Genomic DNA, 26038 nt, shown 5'->3' with positions numbered 1-26038 from the left:
TATCGGTCCATCGGTATTATGATTAACTCGCACATTAAAAGCAGGAAATAAGGTTTTAGTGGAAGGAAAATGCTTTTATTATTATGCTTTGCACAATAAATATTGCTTAAATTTACAAATTCATTAAGCAAGTCCGAATTTTAACTAATACTAAAACGTGAAATCTTATGTCTGTACAAAACAAAGAGACCATCCCAAAATTCAACATCTCAAGTGTAAGAAGTCGACCGATCGAACAGCGCCACATGCCGCTACACACCAGCGCAATCTGTGGTCTGGGCGTGGGGTCTGGTGCGATGAACTATGCAACCTGTATTACAGAAATATCCATGATGACGAATGGCTTTTCGCCATCCAGCAATCGATCGTATCCAAATATCGATATAGTCGACATTCCGATTAATGACTAGTAGCGTACTAAAATATCGATATATCGTCTGCGTCTTTAGACACACGGGAGGTGCCAGTATATCATTGGAATTACGTGACGTAATTAACGAGCACAAGGAATATAAGAGGTTTCTCTCCCCCTTTAAAACAAATATTGTTCTGTTCGTAAAGTGAGTTGGTTAAACCACACTCGATATTTTGTTTCAGTTGGCCAATTTAATATGACAGTTACTATGAAAAGCGCAAGTCGCAAGTTATTTTTGGTTCGATTCGTTTTATTTTCTGTCGTAGAGAGTTTTGGAATGATTCAGTATGACTCAGTTAGAATGGTGTAATGTAGGCGTATTGCGTAATGAGAGAGCAGGAGAAGTCCGAATGCCAAGAGACGCAGTACAATTGCGAAGCGAGAGAAAAATTTGGAATCAGACAGCCTTCTCTAGGTCGCGCCCCACGCAAAACACTTACGTGCCGCTGCCCAAACGATTCGTAACCTTCAGCAATCATCTGTGACACACTCATTTGCATGCATGATAAATGCTACTTGGTAACATACATCTTGTGGAAGATCAGGCAAATGAACCCTTTGTGATGCAATGTAAAATGTGTTCCTATACGCATGACGTATGCCTGATGTCATGTACTCTGTAAACAATATATTGTAAGTCTGTCAGAATATTCAATACAAAAGTCCACTCAATTCTTCAGTAAATTGTCCGTCAGAATTAATCTAAAAAATTATTTACATTTATATATGACACGCCTAATGCTCGAAAAGAATTCCTACCAATTTCGTAAAGGAAACTGTTTTTGAGAAAATCGACAGTTTTATTTTAGATTCATGTAAAATGAATATCCTGCAATAAGCAGTGATCTACTTGTCTACCAACCATTGTTAACGTCAGGTCACTGCGTGTGCAGCGGACAGGCTGGAAAAATTTAAAGGCATTTTGAAGGTAGGATTGAACCAGCAAATATCACATTATATATCGCGTTTAATTTGTAGTCTTTTCCATAACTTTCTTTGAGTTCTTAAATAAACAGGAGGGAAAGAAATTCCGTAGAATTTGGTGACGTATTCGAGTGTCTGTACTAAAAGCAATCAGGCTTCTTTAATTTTCAGTCTATTGTGACACAATAAAACGTTGGAAACTATCCAGTGCTTCAGGTGCACTTGATATACGCGACGTTTTGGGAGTTGGCTCTACTGCCAACGCCATGTTCTGCTACAGAGTGATCAAAAAGTCACGCAAACCATTCTTGGCAGATGTTGTATTTGTCTAAAAACAACTTATGTTGAATTCAAAAAAACAAGCAGAATGTTATATTTAGTCCCTAAAATGTATGCATTCACTCCTTCCATCGCTTTTGATGCAAAGGGGTGAATAGATCCTATGTCAGTTCTTCATATAACTATAGTTACACTAGATATTAATTTCATATAAAGTTAACATTTTCCGAAAAGTTCTACAACAAAAAACTATAAATTATGCTATTTCAATGTTCAAACTTTCTTCACATTAGATATTCATATAAAGTGTTAATCCCCTAATATTATTATTTTTATGTTAGCCACAGTTATACGCGATTTTAATTTAAAGCAAATGTCCAATTTCTTTAGATTGTAATAAGTGATAACAGATACTAATCTTAAGTCATACAAGACGATGCTTTATAACTGTGTTCACTGTTTTCATACCTAATTAGCGACAGTCATAATATATTCAGATGCTAAATGCTTCTGACAGTTTAGTGTAGAACTGTTAGTCTCACCTGTTATGGTCTAAAGAACTAACGTGGTAGTAAATAAATTGTAAACACAACAGCATGTAACATGTTTACTATTATTGTATTTTACAATGTCAAAAAATTATACTAGAAATTAAGTAAACTGAATTTTCTGGAACACAGAGTGACAAGTCAAAATCGGAATTTGAAACAAACTGCAGTTTACAAAAATTAAGACAAAATAACGCCAGTAATGTTAACATTAGAAAAGACAGTTCACTTCAGATCAGTTCTTATGGTAATATCCCATATTACAAACTTATTTTGTAAATAGCTAAAATATGTTATTGCCGAAAACATAACATAAATATTAATTCATTGAAACATAGACCTTATTTCCATAGTTTTCTTCGCAGTCTGAACAGCTGCGTAATATCACTGGTCCAGCGAAAGGTTCTTCACGGCTGAACTAACAAGTAAGTAAAATGTTGTGCCAGTTTCTTATTAACATCGTCCTGTACAATCAATGTAAGTCCACTGACCGCCTGATTACCAAGTTCAAGGCATATTTGTGAAATGAATTCACTAAGGTAATTTTGGATGAGTATCGCGTTGGACCCGAGTGTTTATAACGTTTGCATATCGTGTCGGACTCAATCAGAGTCGAGTGACGAATTCATTCTATGTTACTGCATGTGACAGCACTTAGCACAGTGAACGCATGTCTAGATTACATAAAGCAGAAATGTGCCATCTTTTTTCACTGCAATAGATTCTTGTCTATTTTATATTAAACCACTGTGCCACACCCAACATGTTTCAATCATGGCTACTTTAAAAACTTGTTGCGGTAAACTCTGCATAAAATTATATTCATGTCCACACCATTCTACACCAAAATGGATCCATGTATACATTACACAAAGCAACGCCACAATGCTGTATCACACTAATCAGCTGTATCATTCCCTAGCATAGGTTAGGTGTAACATTTAACTTGCAACCCAATAACAATCGCGTTCTGCCGAACAAAAATCAAATCAGGAGAAGTGTAATAAAATATTCCACTTTCCCCGTGACCCTCGAATGAAGATTAGCTTCTTTGCTAGGCCGCTGCTCAAACCAGTTGCATAAAAGTTGCGTACAGGAGCGAACATGGCGTATACACGAGCAGAACGTGTGTTCATTCTATAACAACACTTCGAATCGACATCATTCGCTGCTGTTCGCGATTGACTCATGTCTAGTTTAACAAACTAGTGCATCCATATTATTCCCTTCATTGGGTCCATTTAATCAATAGATCTGCTATATTTCACACCAAATTTCATTTATATCAACATTACACAAAGTACTAAAGCTATACTCTATACACAAATTTCGTTAACTATTGGTTTCCCTATTACATTTTCAAGGAGGTTCTTTGGCTCGCATAAAACTGGTCCAAAGTCATATGTGATAATGTAACAAATAACATTTCTGCATTGCACAATAGCAGGCAGATACACAGACATAAAACGCACTAGCTAATTAGTAGTTACTGATAAATAACTAAGAGAAAACATGTTGATTCACAAATTAAATAAAAATAATCTATGACAAGTCTTTGGTTCGTTTGAAGGTATAGACATTTCTAATATCTGTAATAAAATATACATGTTTCATAACAATAGTTTTCAATCCGCAACGCAATTGGTGTTTAATGTTTCCACTGCGGTCAATGTTAATTCCAGGGTCTTTGGAAAGACGGCAACAAATCACAAAGAAATTAATAGCAGACTAAATTCGGAGACTGCTTTCTCCCGTCTGTTACCTAAAAAAATATATAAAACTATACTTCGTTGTTTTGTACACATTAAGAGAAGAACTTTAAAGCCGTAGATCCTCTAAATTATATTTAAGAATCTATATCGTCCCGCAAAGAAAACATCACACAACACCATTACAGGGATCAATTGGTTAATGTTGTTATCGGAAAAAGTCTCTGTTTACATTAAGAACCATACAAAACTCATAAATATAAAACGCAAATTACTGATTGTCAAAGCCGATGATACGTAGTTCCCGATGTGCTTTAAAATGTTAAGACTACAGCAAATGGATGAACAGTAAAACATGAGGTTCTTATTCGGACTTTTTACGATATCACAGCATTAGATCTCGTTTTTACAAAGTTAGAGCAGCCAGTATTTAAATAGTTACAAACATGAGATGTTCATGTTTATACAAGGTTACACCAACTAGGTTTTTCAAAAACTAGAAATATGAGATACAATGATACATCAGTAGCAAACAGAAACGTACGTCTTCGTTACAAGTTTCTAATACGCGTAATGTTAACAAATAAAAACATGATATTTCTATTTACTAAATTACCAGATGCTGTAACAGTGCATCTAATACTAAATCAGTCAATGGAATATTACAAGCTTTAGTGTTCATCGCTCTTTCACTCTTTCTACGTCTACGGCATTGAAGTCACTGGTATTTACGTCATTCGACTTGACATCACATTGAAGCTGCTACTTTAACAGTGAATTAAATGTTATGTCGGGTTAGGAATTAATTTTGGCGCAACTGTAACATACAACGTAATAACCTCGAGCTGAAATAAGTGTTACACTTTTACTTAATCGTTGAGATAAAATATTGTATTGAAAATATAAGTTTTCTTACTGCCATTATTTAAATAGTAGTTGTGTGGCAAGATAGTGTTATGTGCGACGACAGATTACACGATATTATAAAAGGCCAATGGAATATTACAGTTTCTTGCCGAAACACACACACACACACACATATTTATTTATTTATGGTTTCATAAAAGGCGTTTAATATCATGACTAGCTGAGCGTAATATTAGCTTCCGATTGAGGGCTGCTCCATGGAGCTAATTACTTAAGAATTCTGGAGTTTATTCAGTTGCTCGACTTTTAAATCGTTCTGGAGTTGTTTCATGCTTACGACAGAAAATAATCACGCTCTACGTCACATCAGCTGTTCATAAATTCACCTTATTGCATCTACCAGGACTATTACTCAACCTAACTATAACGCACGCGCAAGGATGTGGAGTAAATAGGCTCTATTAATATGTGGGTTATTTCCTTGCACATTTAACACAAAATAAATGTGTTAAGGAGATATTTTCTGACCGTCTGTCTGGCCGTCGACATGTTTTATCTCAAAAACTACTCAAATATTCCATTATTTGTCTGTGACCACAGTCTTATTCTGTAGTGCTGCAGATCTGATCCACCGCTTCACCGTTGTCTGGCACCGTACAATTTGATTGTTTAATATCCATCCGCCACGCCTGAAATTCTAACTCTAGTTCCCAGCTTATATTTCATTGTTGTATGTACCTCAAGAGGCTAATAAGTTGGTTTAAAAATTCGGGACGGTGACTTCATCAACAGATATCTAGCACCATTATAAACAATTTAGTAATTTTTGGTTTAAACTGATATTAGAGTAACAAAGTTCTTTGCACAAACTGCCCTTTGAATGTTTCGTAACATAGAAGAATTTTAAATATGTAATCAACTAGACAAGTCGCTAGGGCAATTACAGTTCTTAAAATTTTAGTATCAATCGGATTGTGTATATTTATAGTAGACTTTGAACATGTAGGCCTACATATTTTAGTTGGCATGTTCTGCGTTTTGATTGTGACACCATGTTATTTGTAATGAGCGAATGCCTTCTATGTAGAAATAGATCTATAATGAGAAACGGTCTGCATGGGAGATAGATTTTCTCAAAGACTAGTGATTTCAAAGGTCCCTAGTAAGCCTGTAAGAATAATACCACATTACCAAGGATGCCACGTCTACATTTCGACAAAAACATTTAAAGTAAAGAAGAATCCATTCTTGCAAATTATGTTCTATTCATGGATTAAGATAATAAATCGGGAAATACTACAGCACAGCGTCGCAGAAGGACATTTGTTAAAGTCAATACAATGTCCATATGAAACCTTAAAAATTCACGAATTATTGAAAGAGACTAAATTTAAACCGCTGCTTAATATACACATCAATTACATAATAAAATTATGGAGACTGTTAAAATGTAATATAACTGGCATGTAACAGAATCATTAAAAGTAAATAGAACAATTATATTCAATTAACAATAAAAATAAGAAAGTTTCATTATCACACTAATTACGATTGAAGACAATTTCATGTAAATATGATACCGTACAAAAAATATAACACAGTGTGTTGAAGAAATATTCAAAAAGCAAACACCTCTGAAACGTCGATAAACTTATACCAGACTACACGACGCAGCAACTCAGACAGCAGCTACATTAAGGGAAACGTGATCGAAAATTGTGAACTGATAAGGGTGTGAAATGAATCTTTATGGTCTGTCTTTCGTTATTATCCCAAAATATACGCAATTGTGTTGAGTAAAACCACGAGAAGACCTCAGTCACGATAGCCGACTGTTGAGCAACGGAACCAGGGCACTACAATGCGATGTTCTGAAATTTGGCATGATTTTGAATTGCATAGACTTTGTAAGAAACATCCTTCAGATCGAGAGTACTAATACGACGCCAGCGCGAACTTGTATCTGTCTTAGAAAAATATGATTAGATGCCCATTATATAAAAAAGCGAAGTAACGAGCAATGCAACTAGGAAGTAGAGGTCGCGTTCGTACCAATGGGATCAACGGTTTGCTCCTTGAAAAATAGAAGATTTCTCTGGCTGAGAATCCGCCTACTTGATCTATATGTTACATGAAACAGGGTGCATAGCCTTGAAATGTTATCCACATATCCGGATATGCGTCAGACATAAACTGCAGAAATATCATACTCGTTCAAACTGATAATGATTTTAATTAAGACTTCATAAAAAACACGGTAATTTTCAACTAGACTTATTTACAAACGTTTGAAAAATATAATTGTAAATAAAATAGGCCTATGGAAGAATTGGTGATACAAGAGATGTATAGAAAATTTTTGATGGGGAACATTTTGCGTAAATTTATTTGGGAGATCAAGAAAGAAGTGTCAAGAAAATTAACTCAAATTGTTTTCGTACGTATATCGTTAGGACAGGATTTGGATGGAAGCAGCTCATAATCAAGAAAAATGGCTGGCCTTCGAACTAATAGTCTAGTGTTCAACGTCCGGAATCCACTAAAACAACGCAACGTTGTCAATTTATGGCGTACAACATTCGTTTGTGCCAGCGTCAAGTCCTAAGAAGTCGCGGACATAAGAAGTAATTTTAGAAAAGAATAATTTTGTGAAATTGTGCCGTGTAGCCCTAACGACGGAGGCAGTAAATATGTATGGAACGTCGGTAAACATCTACCAGACTACATGGCGTAACAACCCAGAAGACATCTTCATAAACATTATTACTGTTGAATGCCACATATTACTGAAGAATTTAGACTAAAGTAATAATGCTTAAAATTTTAGTTCTAACCTCAAAGTAAACTGCATATCCATTAGGGTTGGATCAATTGGTTAATGATGTTTAAGTAAATGATGGCTGCCCATTCTGAGAAGCATATGAAACCCATAAATACATTCCATGGGGAAAATGCAGTTAGTGAACACTGAAGCGTGTGCTGCATTTATCACATACGTTCCACCGGTTAAAATCTGACCAGGGCTACTGAAGGTACTGGCTGAGATTAAAGGTAGCTTTCTATAAAATCCGATACGTGTGTGCATACTAAAATGTCATTTCAACATCGGCCTGCTGGTTAACCGTCTTAGCCGGGCTAACACGGTTACATAAACGCTCCGCCCGTGCTGCTGGATAATTTCCAGGAGGTCTCAAATGCTCATAGTCAAGGATACTCCTTGGACGATCCGACGGTTAAGGTGAGGCCTTTGACCACATTATCGTTTAACCCTTACTTTACATGAACAGCAATTTTCTCAAAAACAAGTCATTTTACGAAGCAACAATTTAGATTAAATGACAGTTCAGAATGGTTCTTCTGATTTATTAAATTTCCTGTGACACGGATAAGAAATACAAAGAACAGTAAACTACAAATCGAAAGACAAATTCAAATAGTACAATTTTAAGCAGGAAATTCCGTTTGCCTACCTGAGGAGCTGATATATTTGCTTTTAAAATGGGGGTCTCGACTTGAGAAAGCGTTTTGTATGCTTGTGTATCGTTTAACAAACCTATAAAGAACGTTCGATCCGCAAGAAGTGTAAGAAATATCTGAATGCGCATTTCTTTCTCGCTTGCTTCGTTCCTTCGCATTTTCAAGTGGAAAAATCACGGAAAGATCGAAGCTGAAGGCGACAGGCATTTGTTTTCGGACCGGTATCAATTAATTACCTTCATAAATCAGGAAATCCCTGATCGTTGGACTGGGTGTGGGGGAAACAAAACTTTGCCAGCTGATTCACCCGATCTTACTATCTTGATTTTTTCTTCAGGGAAGTATTTGCTTTCCATCACTGCCAGACACTGTGAAGCAGAGATATACCATTAAACAACGTCGTGATATAAGATTACAGACGCAACAAGTTTAATCGACTTCTTGTCTTTCAATATTTGAGTTACTTTTTCTTCAAAATTTTTATTTATTTTACAGCAAATTTTTGGAACCAAGGGTATAATTATTAATTGTCCTGTTGTAACATAAACTAAAGGCCTGAAGTTTTGCTAATTTTATTTGAAAAGTTTTCGATTATGTTCATATTTAACGAAATATAAATAAATATGTTCTGGCTCTGCAATCATAGTAAAGCCGTCCCACTACACGCCAAGTAGGTCGTTTGGGGAGAGTGGAGGTATAGCTCCTACTCATTCTTGACCACGGCACTAGGAGGGGGGGGGGTCAGCATCACGCCCCAGCCGCGCATTACCCCCGGGAAGGGACCTCGGTACCCATTGGATCTGTCATCGTAGTACGATTAGATTTCCAGCAATAAATTTCTTTCTGCAATGAATGGACAAGGCAAATGTTAACATTACTCGTTCCTCGCCTTTCCTAAACGCTGAGCTGAATTTCGCAAACAGCTTCTGCCAGAACCAGTATCGCCGATGTCAATGAACAGCTCCGTATGAAACTCGTGTGACTAGAACTTATATCCACTTGTTTTCGTTTCCCGTGAAGGTCGATTGTGGGCTGACTGCCAAGGGTCGAAAGTCGGGTTATTCATAAAGAAGTGTTTGTTAGTTTATCTGTTAAATTGCCCGGATATCCAAAGCTATTTTTCCAAATTACACTAAATGTATCGTGTTTAAATTCACGTACCAAGTTCATGAAAACAGTCTAAATACCGAAAAGATGCGAAAATAGTTTAGAGTATAAAAGAATTACATAAACATGCTCTCATATATAACTATGATATTTGTTTACACAAGCAACAAAACGTGTTTGTTGTGTTCAGGTATTGAAGTCCCCAACGTCAAGAGCTGTTCCAGCTCCTTTATTTATTTCAGTATCGAATGACTAAAGCTTGAATGCTTAGGTCTCCGTATTCGTGAGGTCCAGGGTTTGACTTTCGGTTAGGATACGGCTTATGACAAATGTTTTGTGGTCTCCCCAGTCCCTCCAGTAAAATACCTGAATAACTTAAAATAGTCTTAAAACCTTGCATACCGTGCAGTGTTGAATATTTATCTAAAATATATAAAATCATGCATACAAACAAAACTGTTTACACTTTGAAAAACGCTTACTACCAAACGCTTTTCGACCTGAAGAGGTCATCATCAGTGGCAAAAACATTAATTCTTTAGTCTGTCTATTAAATCACACAATTCATAAAACGATGGTTTGTTATAAAGCACTGAGTATATAAAGGTCGCACTTTATAAAACCATACTTTATGTAATACCACACTGAACTTTTAATTGTACATGAGTTGGTGTATTATCTTAATTGAGTTACTTAGCTTAATGTCCACTGGCTTAAGTTGAGGTTTCCGTTGTTGGTCTACGGTGAGCCGTGGTTGCGTTATCTGCCACTGATGATGACCTCTTGAGGTCGAAACGCATTTGGCAGTAAGTGTCTTCCAAAGTGTAAACAGTTTTGTTCGTATGCATGATTTTACATATTTTAGATAAACTTAAAATAGGCCTCAACAATTTCCTTAAAGTTCCTCCCAAATTCACCCTGAAGTAATTCTCCCATTCTATGTAACATAATCGGCGCAGTTGAGAAACTGTCGTTAAATAAATAAGGACCTTCTGTACTAAAACTGAGCGCTTTATTATTGCATCCAAATATTTATATTATCGATAGGCAAAACTGGATTAATTTTGTTTTGAATTACTTTTTATGACACTCGTCGACTTTCACATAATTAACTTTCTCCTCGAAAATTCGAAAGTCATTTCTCTGTTTCTACGTCTGACTGACTCAAGGGCAAATTTTCTGCGACATTTGTGACTTATGAAATTATAACGGTGACTTATAATACGTGTAGCAAGAGATTGGCACCATTAGAGATAGATGTATTTTGCTGTGACATGCAAAATCCGATGTTAGATGGATATAAACTTCTGTATAGAGAATTCAGTTCAATAAATAAATTAATGGATTGTAACGATTGATATTTCAGTGGAGGATAAGACCAGCTGAAGAGTGAATTTAACCATTATACATCAATGGGAAGAAACGCCCTGATGATGAAGGCAGCAAGCACCTCTGAAACGTTATAAAACTAGCAGCAACCTAGAGGACAGCTATCGGTAAAAGGTTTCGTATGCATTTTTGTAATGTATACATATCAGAATGCAATTTTACATACATGGTTTCAGTGGTTCATTATTTGCCACCAATAAACGGAGAGTTAAGTATAGATTTAACACCTTTGTCACAATCTTGATTTCTATTTAAACGAAAAAATAATTAACTTTTTGAAGTCGTAGCTCGTCTTAAAAATATTTAAATATTCAGTCCATACCTCACAGAAAAAACAACCCATAGTCATTACAAAGAATAGTTGGTTAATGCTGTTCAAGTAAGTAATCGCTGTTTATTTTGAGAATCATATAAAACCGACAAATACACTCTGAAACCAAAACGAAATTTTTGTTATTGTTCAAGTAAGCGGTACATAGACTACACATGGGTTTTATAGGGTTAACAGGTCTGTAAGTTTGATACATATTTGTTACCACAAACGATTTAGGACCCTACGGTAAATGACATTACCATTTCAGAAGTTCATGTGGCTGCCATATTGGTATTACTGAGAAAATTAGGACGGTGAGTGTTCTTATTAGATTAAATGTTTACATCACATTCAAGGAAATCAGTAAACAGCTTCAATATGTATTAACTGGCATTGACTAAACCTCCATATTTCAGTATGAAAGTTTAAATAATAAAACAGTTGACGTTTCAAGATAAACGGCCATATTAATAGGGATACGTAGGGCGGTCACATGTCCAGTATTTTCGCCAAGTCCTGAGCGGCATGGACGTAATAACCCTCATCAGAAGGTGCAGTGTCATGACCAGAAAAACAGTCGAACATCAATCGTGTCGTACGATAGGATTTGTGCCAGTTGATATCGACAGTCAGCAACTGTTTTCGGTCACTACACTTTCATATAGTGTCAGTATCGATCATCGTCTTACCAATTTACTGCCTGTTCTGCTATTATAAATACATGCAGAATGTGACAGATATTTAGAGCAGGATTGGTGCTTTCTTTCGCACAGCCTTTGTGAGACACTTTATAAAAGAATATCAAAATTAAGAATTTTCAAATTTAAAAACTTTTAAAAATTCAAAAAATTCCCAAAATTGCAAAATATATCAAAAAATCAAAAATCTGAGACAATTTAAGAATATGAAAAGAATTTGACATTTAAAAAAATACAAATTTGAAAAGTTACAAATTTCTCAAAACTGGCTAAAAATCTCATAAAATTAAAAAAGTTTTCGAGAATTTTCAAAACTCAAAATTATGTCTTTCATACCAGTCACGTAGGCAAGCGTCTATTGCACATCTAGTAATCGGTATGGAACCCTGAAACGTCGGTGAACTACGATATTATACGACGCAACATCCCAGAAGACAGTCGTCATCGACGGTGACACATCGAATGTGGTCGCGGTGGTAAAGAGACGAATCTCTGCTACTGCCAGGCATCGAACCTCGGCAGTCCAGCCCGTAGACAGTCTCTACACTGAATAAGCTATCCCGTAAGCAAACAGAATTGTACGTAAAAATAGAAAGCAGTTTTCATCAGTTATCAATAAGTACTAACCTATAAGCACAGTTATGATTTCGTGACAGTAAATATCGCAGCTTCGAGTATTATGATAATTGAGGCCAATAGGTTGTCTTTCGACCCGCTTAATTCTTTAACCCGTCCAGCTCATGTCAATACATGAAAACAGCATGACACAATGGATATACGTTTCAGTAAAACAGAGTTCGTTCTGTAAGCTGTTTCAAGGTTGTGAGGACATGAACCTCTACCATATCTAGTGACACCCTAGACCGTTCTTACCGTTAAGGATCGTGTTATGCTGACGTATGGCAATAAGAGTCAATCAACTTTTTAAGTGTCATTCATGACCTTGTCCCTTATTACAGCAGAACAGATCACTCTGCTAAACAGTTTAAATGGAATCCATTTTGAAAGAGGACATCATTATTTAACTGCCTTTTCTCAAAAATTTCCTGACATAAAGACTCATCAATTGTCATTTGAATAAAAAATTTTCCTGCATATTATCCATCGTCTAGTAAAATATAAAACGTAAAACGACGTTTCGGAGATAGGGCCCCATCTCCGAAACGTCGTTTTACGTTTTATGTTTTACTAGACGATGGATAATATCCAGGAAAATTTTTATTCAAATGACTCTTCGCCATCGTCAAGAAGTTTTAGATCTGATACTCATCAATTGATCATACATTGATAAAAGTTTATTCTTGCGTCGATTACTGACCAATTTAATGTCGTCCAACGTCGCCGCAATATGGCGAATTGCGAATGAATGAGACGGCCTCTTGATGTGAGTTTAGCCACGAATATATAACAGAATCATATCATCAAAAATGTATCATACTGTGAACGAATTTGAAACGTATCTGACTTATAATAAGATTAGTATGATATTTAAGTGTGTCTTAAATAGTATATATGGACTGCACGAATTTCCAAATACTGACAAAATGAACAAATCGTACTATCTGATGCCTGGTAACTTTTCCCACATACCGTGTGACATAATACGTAAAACGAAACACGGATTGTCACGGATTGAGAATCAATCACCGGTACACGCGTCGCATACTATATACAAACACATTCCGTCCGAGCTTAACAGCATAAGAAATAAAAGGACCTATAATCTAGGTAGGTTATCTGTTACTGTAATGCAGCTTTCAAATGACTCTTTTCGCAGTTGACTTGGGTGTTGTTTATTTGTAGATACAAATCTATTGTTCGCAGACTTAGTAAAAGCAGTAATGCTACAGTGCCGAGTCATAAACCGTTCTGTTGACAAAGCTAAATAAATAGTAGTTATTATTTCTTTGAGCATTCATCCCTTCATATTCAAGGGCAAGTTCTGAACAGTACATTAAAACCATTTTTCGAGAACTTCCCCGTGGTGTGTATTCGCTAGTTTCCTTCTCTAGTTACAGTATTTAAATTTTTCTTCGGAGATCCTTTATTCGCTGTCTTCACGTGAGCTAACCATTTTATCTGGTACTCCTTAACGATATTCACAGCATTGTCCACTATTAACTCTACGGGCTTAAACATACTGGCTTACTGTCACTCATAATTAATTTTCTAAGTGAATATCAACAAATCTCAAAAATCTTATCCTATTGTCTTTCGTTATTCTACTGTCAGTGAATTACTGATTCTCTCTCATTCATCTAATCTCGCAAAAGTATGCAGGGCAGTTCCTTGTAAAGTTCTAAAAACGGAATGAAACACTAATTTCAAGCGACCTGACAAAATTACAGGCTAAAGAGACACGTTTCTTTGAAGAACTTAAAGAGTCAGAGCCAAAGTCGGTTCTTGGAGATGACTGTCTTCTGGGATGTTGCGCCACGTCTGCTAGAAGTTTATCGACGTTTCAGAAGACAGTCATATTCATATTCGCCTCCGTGAGAACCTGAAATCTGACGAAGTCAGTACTTGTTAAGCCCGTAGAATTTTTTACGTGTGTATTGACATAGCTCTTATGATTCGGATTGGATTATGAAGTGACTACATGATGTGAAATTAAGAAACAGATCACAGACAACCGAAGAATTAGCACTGACGAAAATGCTTATTAAATAAGAATCAATCATAAAAATAAGTACAGTAAGAATGGTGTACTCCTACAGCCCATGTAAAAATTACATATTTTGGTAGAATTAAGACCGCTGAACGAAGTACATTACAAAGTAAGTTTTTTAAATGTTTGAAACTTATAACTATTGTGTTATTTTTGTAAAACGTTATAATAAATTGTCATTAAATCTTTGCTCACCTTCGTACATAGAAGACACAGGAGAATACAGGAAACAATAAATCGGCAGCCTCCACCACCACCACCACCAACAACAACAACATTCATGACTGAATATGCGTGGATATTATTGTGTCATCTCATTGGTGTAAGAGCTATTCTCTTTATACAGTTCTCTTGCCCGCGATCTTCATCTGTACACAAGCTTGCGCCTTGATGCTATATTACGTTCTTTTCCACAATTTCCAATTTATAGCCCTAACATATTTGCTAGCAGCTGATTATGAAACAATATTTGAGAAGCGCAGGTCCCTGGACGCCTTACGGACGGTCAATATGCGAGAGGTCAGAATATTAAACAAAGCTGGCATATTAATCTACGTAGGCCTAATGTAAATTATTTATTGCAACTCGTGCTGAATAAGTGGGCACTGATGTCTGTCGTAGGGTGACCTCTCTGATGAGTCGCCATTTCTGTAGGTCGTTGACATGCCTGGATTATTCGCCTCAGCTTTGTACGTGTTGAGATCTATTGTATGATTCATGCAGGGATTGGATATGACACCTATTGGGATGTCAACCTCTCACTATCTCGTGATGTAATCCGATTACACAAACGAGTCTTTGGCGACTGAGTCACGGTGGTATATTCAAAACCACTACCACGACCTGAAATTGATGAGAGTTTTAATGTTTAAGTTTCTGCTTAATTTGTATCGTTTAAGCTGTTGATACTCACTGCAGTTCAGCGACACTACATAGCCGGCCGACTGCATTGTCTTGCCGCTGCTGGTTGGATATCGCGTTTCTGATTATTTAACTGCAATGTCTATGCATCAAATAGAAACTAAATTTTTATTACAAAACCTATCAAATATGGCTATCATCTGGGATGTCACACTGTATAGTCTAACTACTAACCGACGTTTCAGAAGAGCTTACTGTCCCATTTATCAGGTAATAACCGTCGCCTTTCACCTGTTCATGTGTCTGTCTACCTTTCTTTCTTATTTATGTTGAGAATCAAGAAAACAGCGTAACAAAAAATTAAAACTTGTTTCCTCACATGTCAAGAATAAAATCTGCAATTATAAGCATGTGACAATCCAAAACCTGCACGTCCTATGTGTTAACATATTAATTTCTTTAAGTTCAGAACAAGTCGCTGCAACTTAATACGGCAGGGTATGTTCCTGCCATAACTGTACTCGTCTGCGTTTCGCTTTGTGCATACGAAACCGGTACAGTAACTCACAGGGATTTAAAGACTCAAAAACAAAACGAAAAACCATTCCAGCCGGCTAAAAAGAATCGGCGTGTTCCACTTTGTTTCTGCGAAATATAAAATAAAACTGAAGGCTGGAGTTGTATGTATTACCCGTGCACGATATTACTCCAAACGATGGACATCTTCCTCGTCATCCGCTAGCCGATAGTCATTACAGTTGTTAGAGTGAATTTCAAACAGGATTCAGTAGCTTCGTTATAAGCGGCGTAGAAATCACAGCAAACTGTTAAATTCTATCACAGTCTAAGCTGGTTAAGACGAAAGAAACAAAGAAATGTACTTATATCTCCAATAAATAAAAATGAAGTACACACACAAATGCAACTTTATAAATAATTATTTAAGTTTAAAAGGACCTACCAAGCCTCCGATATCACATGAAAGTGTGTGGGTCGAATTTGATCTCGCTACTACTTAAATGTTTCAAAATTGTATAGTTAAATCACTGTTACACTCAGAACCTTCATAGCAATTGCATTTCTTTCTAAAAATAAGTTCGCTTTAAGTCGACCTTGGGCCAAGCGTAGGAGCGCATTTAAGCAAGTTGACATCGGGTATCCATATATAGAATGTTAAACTGGATACGACGCTGGAAAACTCTCCGATTCTCAGTGCATATTTGGAATGGAACTTTTTATTTCTGATTATTCTGAAGACTTTTACTTTATTTTTCAGTTCTTTGCTGGCATACGTGGCCTGAATGGTGATTGAACCAACATTTGAATCACTGTCCAGTTCAAGCCTGCGGGAAGATTAAGGTTTTCGCTTCTGTTGGTCACTTTGAAAGGGGAACATTTGCTTATGTATTATGTCCATGTATTTAAGGGATCTCTGGTTTTATAGGGTTCTTGATACTGCAGATACGTATGACTGAATAATAACCACTGCAGATTCTAAAATCATTTGAATTTCGGCAGAAATTTGTTCCGTAAAACATAAATATATCGGTACCTAAATAAGAAATATAGTCTGTATAATTAAGAAACTTTATCTCTCCCTTCCAGAGGAGTAGATAAAAGTTCCATATCCGAAAACAATGGCCTGTGTGTGTTTATATAATCCATTATTATACCGATACTTAATCACTAAATTAATATTTGTCCAACTTCTTTAACTAGTTCAATTAAAAAGAGGGCTAGAATACGACAACGAAAATGCAGACAAACCGGTATCATAAAAATGTTTTTCTGTGGGCTGTTACGAGGTGGTGGGCTGTGTTGTAGTGCAAATAAACGTCTGGGTTCCACAGAACTTCTTATTCGAATTCTGAATTTAAAGTGTTAGTACAGGCTGATCTAAAAGTCGTACAATTCATTTAAAATATTTATTAATGGTTGAAGTTCAGTACAGTTCGATTGGGTTAATAAATACACAGATCACTGTGACCATACAGAAGCCATCGCAGGTCACATCGTTTTGTAATTTTCTCGCGTCAGTCCATCAGTTTTCCACAAAACCGGGTGGACATTTCAAACACTTTTATAACATTGTTCTTTGATTGTATTATATTTTTTTATAAAAGGAAAACGTGTTAGGAATGGGTTGCGTAACTTTCAATCACCTGTACATAACATCATGAAAATATAAATACAATGACTATGATTAATATAAAATTTTCGGTTCAGATAAAAAAAATTAGTTTTGTACACACATTATTTTACGTACTATTGCAACATACCTGAGTTATTCGTCCCTAAGCTGCTGAACGCAAATATAGACAACATTCATTTCGTTGACAAATTTGAGGACTTACACAAAAAAACAGAAAGTTTCGAAGCAATGAAAATTAGGTCCAGCCCCTGAATTCCAGGAGATGTTTAGCAAATCAATCTGTTTTCTCTACTACTGGCAGTACAAGGACGGCAACAGTGAAATGTTTCTGAAACCAACCCAGTAATTTGCACACAATGCTTCATTACAATTCGCAAGATGTTGATTTGCCTACCACAAATATGTGCTTTAACATCGAATAATTCTAACACGACCCAAGATACAAATGTTACCTCATATCTCAAAACAAATTTTGTCATCAGTTATAAAAGAAATATGTAGAATCTCACACGGTTGGGAAGCCGATTGAGTCGAAGACTTTCACGATAACACCTTTCTAAACCTCGTAGGGATAATACTGTTGGAGTCAACGTGGTGTACCTCAGGCCGACTTCTTACCGCGGACACCCAGGTTCATTCCCCGGGTGGCTTTAAGTGAAATTTGCAGTGGACGAAGTAGTCCTAAAGCAGTTTTATCTCCTAGCTCGCCTGTACTCCTCCGCTAGTCACCAATCCACTGTTACTCCATACCCATGTATCGCGGCCCCATGAAATGTGCCAAAGCCCTAAGAAAGCACCACAAGTTCGGGGCTTCATCTCTGACCCAGCACTCGGCTGTTGTCGGATTAAAGGCAGGCTGTGTAAACCTGTTGGAAGTTAAGGTAGCAGAATGAGGACAATTTATTATGGCAGGCCTATCATGTTCATGTGTCTGTGCATCTCTAAGGCCTTTCGAATAAATCCGCGGACAAATATCATGAACTTACACAGAAAAATACATAGTCTAGGGGCAATGGGGGAACATTTTAAAAAGTTTCATGCATGTAACACGTTACAAAGTAATTTAGTAAAGGAGAATAATGACACGTTTAAAGAGACTATATAATCAGGGTATCTGATGGTAAGAGACCACTCGGAGATCTAGGACTGGATGGAAGTACATTACCAAAATGGATCTTGAAGAAATAGACTGTGATGTGGATTGGATTCATCTGGCTCAGGACAAGGTAAGTGGCGAGCTGTTACGGAGTACGGCAATGAACTTGAAAAAGTTGGATGAAAGGCGGGAAATTTCCTTTGCTTGCTGCTTGTGTCACCTTTGCACTCACAACAGAGGCGCCGGCAGTGACACGTGTTTCGTGCGCAACCTTGAATCGGAATGTCCTGATACCTTGCTGCCCCAGCATCGGTCCTGCTCGTCTTTTGCGCGAGGTTCAGAAATGTTCAATTTACGATCCGAAAATCGTTTCACCTGCGCTGCTATTGACCTCTTCCATAGCTATTTTCTGCTTCCAATAAAAAATCTTCTCGGGTAACCAGTTAACGCGGCTGATTGCCCGGGAAGATTTTATTGATTGTACTCGCCGCGAAAGTCTCAAATCCTATATTTTCTGCTTGCTTCTCGTTTACTTTTGTGTCAGTTAATCGATCTTAACTTCCTCAGACTTGAACTAACCTGACTGGAGGAAGTCACGTTTCCAGAAGTTTTTTTTAAGTTATAGGATATAGATGTTATAAAATTACGAAAGATGGTACAATTTATTTGGAAAACTGTGCACGTGCTTTTCCTACGCACCTTGAGGGACCCCGCTAACAACTTCTCCCAGCTGGACGGCCCACATCCATATTTGGATGAAGGAGGACAGATTTCTTGGACTTCCCGTTCAGACAGCCTCCTCCCAGCATATCTGTTTTCTTGAAAGTTGGAGAGGGTTATATAAAGGAGCAAAGTGTGCTCTCAAAAGCTAACTCAGCACAGTAATTAAAAGGAAGATTACTTTAAACCGCGGCTATGGTTACACCAAGATATGTCGGGGTTTACACAGCAACAGATAAATTATTGCAGGCTGGAAATATGCCGATTTTGAAATGAAATTCTCATGGCACACACAAGAAATAAAGACAGAAAATACACTGTTCTTTGTAAGCGACGATTATTATCTTATTCTGTCTCATTTAATAAATATCAACGTTTTATTATTTTGCATAACGAATGGAATGGTCGGTCATTCACCATTCTCCACGCTCTTCAACTGTTTTCTTTTAATGACTGGCAAATAGCCACGTGCTTACCAACACCTCCGAAAGGTTAAACTACGCGTATTTATTACGTACTTATCACTGTTGACAAACAAATGGCGTCTTCATATGCCAGAGTTTCAAAAGAAGCATTAGCAATCCAGCTCAGAGACGTGCTCTTACCTGACAACCTACGATGTCGGGTCTAAACTTCACCTCATTGTAAATGTGGCCCAGTGCCCAGACAAAAGATATCGGGAACAGGAAACCTACGTTCTTGTAGACCAATGGTATTCAACCTAGGGTACGCGTACTCCTGGGGGTACGCGAAGACATCTTAGGGGGTACGTGAAATTTAAAAAAAATATATATTATTTTATGATAAACACTGAATAATCAGTAATGTAATTTATTTAATTTATTTTAGATGTTGATTATATACTATGTATAACTTGAATTATACACCAACAACTTTGGGGGTACAAAGTTGAAGAGAAATTATATTTGGGGGTACGTGAAAAAAAAAGGTTGAATACCACTGACTTAGACAACATTTTTATGACAATATCCTCTTGCTTCTGTTATAACATTTTCTTTTTTAGTCATCCAAAATTTTAATTCCACGGAATCCTTTTTCATTAATAAATACGAAATCCATCAGACAAAATTGAAAAGATTTACTGTAATGTGGCTTACATATTTTCCAAATGCATGTTTTCAGCTGTGCATAACTCACCGATATTCATACAAATTTATTGCAGAAGCAAATCTAATCTTTCAGACAATGATGTATAATTACAAATCCCTATACTCCATCACTCATTACACAATACTACCAATGCTTAGTGTTACTATTACACCACTGTATTATAACAGAATTTCACTGGCGTCACTAAGAACATATTTTAAATAGCACGCAGTCATGACCAGTTTCATTCTACACTAATATATGATCGCTTTAACAAGCGACACAAGAAATTATCAAAAACAGAATTATTCTAACTTGTTGGTGGCACGTTTTGACATCACAATATCATCTTCTGGCCAAGCTGTGTCATAAAACTAACACAGCGTACCAACACGCGAAGCTAAAAGTTCTGAGCAAGTTTATTTTCCCTAATTTTTTGGCAAATAAAACACCGCTCCAACAAAACACTTATCGTAACTATAAGATGAACTGAATCCTAACGACTGCTTGATACACAACATCTGAATTACGTAAAGGCCTTTACTACAAAATGAAGACTTGCACTGGTACACGACTTATAGCAGCAAAGACTTGTACAGTATCTCACTTTCCAGAGTCAGATCAAAGTACGGCGAGAATGATTATGTCAGAATCACTTTCTACACGAAATAAAATAATTCCCTGGCAATAGCCAAGAAAAAATACCTGCCCTTTACTACCTGTGATGATAAACAGCGAAATCAAGGGTGGACATGTTTACGTATATGCGCGATCTGCAGGGTCCTAGAAATTTGCAAAACGTGTCACTTTGAAAATAGAAACGTTTCAAAATCATTATGTATTAACATTTTTTTTTTTGGTTTAAGATCATGCAATTCGTAAAAAGCAATATTAAATCACCCTGTACAGACCCTATGCTGAAGTTCTGAAACCTCATTGAGTAAACAGAAACACAATAAAAGAAAAGTTAATAAAACAAACTTCTTTGAGACTACACTCAAGGGCATGGCGCAAATTTACTAACGCTAAAAAATCAGTCACAGAAAAAGAAATAAATGAATAAACTTATTCAGCATGGAAGTTGTTAATTCTGAAGCAAAACATACCAGAGAACTTAATTTGTAGAGCCTAAAGACGATGGACTTCACCTATTAATTCCATCCTGTGAACGAGTCATGTACATCTTCGCTCGTAGAAGTCCCTTTCTTACTAAAATCTATTTACAGTTCCTACGACGCAGAATTATCATTTCATAAACACTTTTTGAAACATTATATCCAGCTTAAATATGATGTGACCCCGAACAAATGTTTGCGAACACATCACAAGGACGCGATGTTTACACACAGCACCCAGCGACCAACGGCCGAATAATGACTTGTCTTCACTACCAACCCAGCTTACAGGTAGCGAGCGTTACTCGGTCTGGGAATGAATATTTCAACAAGGCCATCGTAGCCTGTGATAGATTGAGGCAATGACCCATACTGTTATAAAAAGGGTGAACTGTTTATAAAAATTCTTAAACAGAAAAGCAGACTTATAAATAATGTACATTGTCAAATCATTCCGCGGAGGCCGTCGAGTTCTGTCTGTGCTAGAAACTTGTTAAGTCCATCCACGCAAACTAGTCTCTCAAGGGGAGGGGTGACACCATCCCATCCTGCGAGATTTGATCCTAATACAATTCGTTAAACGGCACAAATATTGAAGTTCATCACTGTAGTGGCATTTGAGTTCGGCGAATATGAAGATGGAAGTCTTCTGGGTTGTTGCGCCTTGTAGTCTGCTAGATTTTTACAGACGTTTCAGAAGTGCTTGCTGCCTCCATCATCAGGATGATATGCACTGCTCAAACGTCAGTAAACTCCCAGTAGACTACACAGCGCAACAACCCAGAAGACAGAAATCTTCATACTCACCGCTGTGAAAACCTCAAATCTTAAGAAACATTAAGCTACTATACTAGTTCTGAAGATAGTGCGACCAGGTCTGTGACTATTTCAAACAGCGGGCCCAAAGGTAAGCCTTCTGGTTGAAGGCGGGGGCAAAATCCAGCTTTCGAATCGTTGTAGCTTAATTATTTAGACGACGGGCAAAGTCCGAAAGAATAATTCTACACAATTCTCTCTTACCGGATATGGAACCCGATAGTCGAATAGGGTTGTCTACCTTAAAGCAGGAAATAATTGGTCTTTATGACACAGACCACTCTTGAGTCAATATGGCGGCTTCTGAGTTGGTTCGTTGTACACATACGATGCATTGCGAAAGTCGAACTCATGTCCAGGAAGGAGATATTCGAAGCTGTACGGTAGTTCGACGTTACCTTTAACAGCTACATTCTAAGAATGAGAGGCTAAAGCCCACGTACGAACAACTTTCTCGTGGGTAAACTGGCTTTTCGTTGTCCCACGTTCAAATTTGTGTAATTTATTCGTTGCAGTGGACTTTGATGTGTGCTACAGACGTAATATTGATAAAACGTCACTTCCGGTCGGATGTCATGTCCACACTCTGAGCAAGAAAATAGGTAGACTTCGCGGCTCTGATTTAGGATTTATCTTTACATACTCAAGTTTAAAATTTGTATATGATTTTGAAGAACTTATGTTTCATTCGTAATAAAATACATGTATAATCCTAAGTCCGCGTTTTTTCTGTGTTAATGTTGGTTTTTATAGGCACTCTTGAGGTAATTTGACTGTCCGTAAAAATGATACTACCAGCTCCTCGAAAGTTTTGTTTATTTCATAATTCATTCTGAACGTAGGAAGCCAGAGGATCACATCCTTCACGTTGGTATTACCGTTTAGAGATTTTAAACATGAAAGTCTGGAGTATCTTCTAATGGCATAACCTCCATACCAAATATCATGAAATCCTATCAGCCATTCTCGAGTTATGACTGGCAGAACATGTACGAGTTCGCAAGACAACCGACAGATGGAACCATGAGCTCGTCTTCCGCTGAATGACGCAATAGACAGTTAAACAGGCAGACATGAACGGGACATCAAGATTTTCCTCGCTAAAGTGTAATGAACATTTCCTTCTTACAAAAGAAACTGAAGTCTTAATAATAAAAGGGGCGTGTATTTTATTATTGTTATTTGCTGTTGGCAAACACTCTAATAAAGGAAGTGAATTGAATTATTATTATTGTCTCCTGTATGTGTTGAGTCAACACATTAAAATAACAAACTGAACTGAATAATGTCCATTTCTGTTGTTAAGAAGGTTTAAATAAAAAGATAAGAAAATTTAAGTACAATCAAATATACAACAGTTAGAGCAAAACGTAAGTACAAATGCCAGTTAAGTATAGCGGTTAAAATGGGACATGCGTAATAAAATTGGAGAGATAAAATACCTGAGACGGCAAACGGGGAAGGCGTCTAGATAAATAGATCATGTATTTGTATAGAAAAATAAGGAGATCAAGTGTTCAACGCTGCTGTCTACAGCTCGGTGGAATTTGGAGAATATCTCAGGATTTGACTCAAAAAATACATTTTAAGAAATGATCGCAGGTAAATAGCTCACCAGAAGGATAAATGGAACTAAAACACAAACGTGTGACTAAAAATACAGAGAAACAAACTAAAAAAGACACAGGTCATTGGTAACCACGCTCAAGATTACTATCATGAACATCTTGACAGGTCACAAAACAACAATGACATACAAAATAAGTGGAACGTAAAACTACTTACCGAATTGGAGTTATCTTACCTTTTAGCTGTTCGCTACACCTGTCGAAGTTAATATAACCTACTTACAGCTCCACGTAAAATTTAATCATAACAACCAACAAGTCCTTAGAGCCATTTTCAAAACCACTGACTGATTGGTATCAAGATATTGAAATCAGAAAATGGAAAATATCAACACAAGAACATTTAAAGATGCACTAATACATAAACAACGCATATGTGGATATAAAGTGGTGTTTATAATTACCTTAGGTAGAGTTAAGTCCAAACTCCGCTACCTTAAAATTGTCCAGGAAGAGATAAATTCGCCCTCGAAAAATCATTCGCACACGCCAACCTCCAAAGTCACTGACTTAGAATTGACCTACTGAAATACTCCGATCATTGCAACTTACAAAATCAACCAATACTTCTAAAATCACGAATATTTCAAACCTTGATAACTGTAATAGAATCTATAGAGTTAAAAATACAGACATATTTTCTGAATTAACCATTTTTGTGTTTTTATTTCAACCAACTATAGCGTAAACTCTGAAAAAACACGGACAACACGACCCACGCATAACTTTCTACACGTCACTGACTATGGCGGAAACACCTAACTAGCCGCCAGTGCGGGCAAATGTTTCTGAAGTAATTTCCTACCTACGACGGATCAATTTTCGAGATAAGAACTATCGATATGACTAGTGGAGCCATCTCGCACATTTCTAAAATTTTAGACGGTTATGGTGGTAACTGCATAAGTTGGCAATTTGTCGGAATAAATTAACAAAATCTGATATCTGTTCTTTGGACTATACCAATATGTCAATAATTCAATTCAATTATTTAAGTGCTTGACAACAGCCTAAACGCCAATAACAGCCAAGCACTAACAAAATACAAACCTTACAATACAAAAAAAACTCAATATATAAATATACAAAATTATACAAAATTAATTTATTACAAAATAATTAATAAGTAAAAAAGTAAACACTAATAAAACACTAATAAAATAAAATACAAGGAACAAAATAAAAACAAAAATCAAATTAAAACAAATAATAATAATAATAATAGATGAATTAATCATACTAAGGGAATATACTCACTATTGTTTCTGATATTTCTGTGAATGCATAGTACTGACAAAATTATAGTTGCACTATTATAAAAATACGAGTCTATTATTTCTACGATTTGATAATGTAGCTATTTTTGTTCTTACTCTGTAACAGACAAGATTAATAATGGCTACAGTTCAGTGTGCAGGTTCGTAAATAATTATAAAAAGTTTACAGTTTATGTGTTCTACTTTCTGTGTTAATTAGCCTAATATAAGTTGTATCGCCCACAAACCAACGTTAGTGCCGAGAACACCGGGCACGTATAAAAAGTTAATTTTTTTAAAAAAAATAAAATATTGAAGTAACCGTAGAACGGGGTCAACGAACTCTGAGGATTTGCTTCGTGACTCTTACTCATATCAGTCACGGCGGCGTAAGACATCACTAATTGAGTTTTAGTTACCAATCAGTGTTCTGTTTCCAGGTACCGGTCTAGTGGTCAGTTAATTTACACTAAAAGTTATAATATCGTGGGGAAGGGAGAAGGAGTGGAATAACCATGAAATTAAAAGGAGGTAACAATTAAAATTCATACATTTTCAACACAAATACTATTACGAAGTCGATCAAATTAAATATAAATTAAAATCTCATACGTAGTCAACACAGATGGTAGTTAATCGCTTAAAAGAAAGTTTATTTCAAGACGCACACGAGGTGTGATATTTAACTTACCGGAATGCCCGCATATATGTCGCATCGAGTAGGGGGCGAAGCGACGTGTTTCGACGTATTTGTGGTTGCGTTTTTCAGTTTAGAAATGTATCGCATAAATACATTAACGAGTAACTGGCGTCAAATAGAATGACACTCGTATATCACTGTGGTAGTGGTCTGTAAGAACCGGTAACTATCGCTACGACGTAACATTTTG

At 36.5% G+C, this 26038-nt stretch overlaps 1 protein-coding gene across 1 annotated transcript in view; it reads right to left on the bottom strand.

Moving 5' to 3' along the window:
- The window catches only part of Gbs-70E (Glycogen binding subunit 70E), a 50163-nt gene extending 25591 nt beyond the window's left edge, over window positions 1–24572 (bottom strand). The window contains exon 1 of the transcript XR_002543030.2: window positions 24297–24572. The gene's annotated coding sequence lies outside the window, so the exon portion shown is untranslated. The remainder of the gene's footprint in view (window positions 1–24296) is intronic.
- Window positions 24573–26038: the final 1466 nt, after the last annotated feature.

The sequence above is a fragment of the Zootermopsis nevadensis genome, unplaced genomic scaffold, assembly GCF_977971745.1.
Source record: "Zootermopsis nevadensis isolate Lab colony 2312 unplaced genomic scaffold, Znev_1.0 Znev_ptg000020l, whole genome shotgun sequence".
In the NCBI taxonomy this organism is placed as follows: Eukaryota; Metazoa; Arthropoda; class Insecta; order Blattodea; family Termopsidae; genus Zootermopsis; species Zootermopsis nevadensis.
This window is presented reverse-complemented; position numbering and strand designations above follow the sequence as displayed.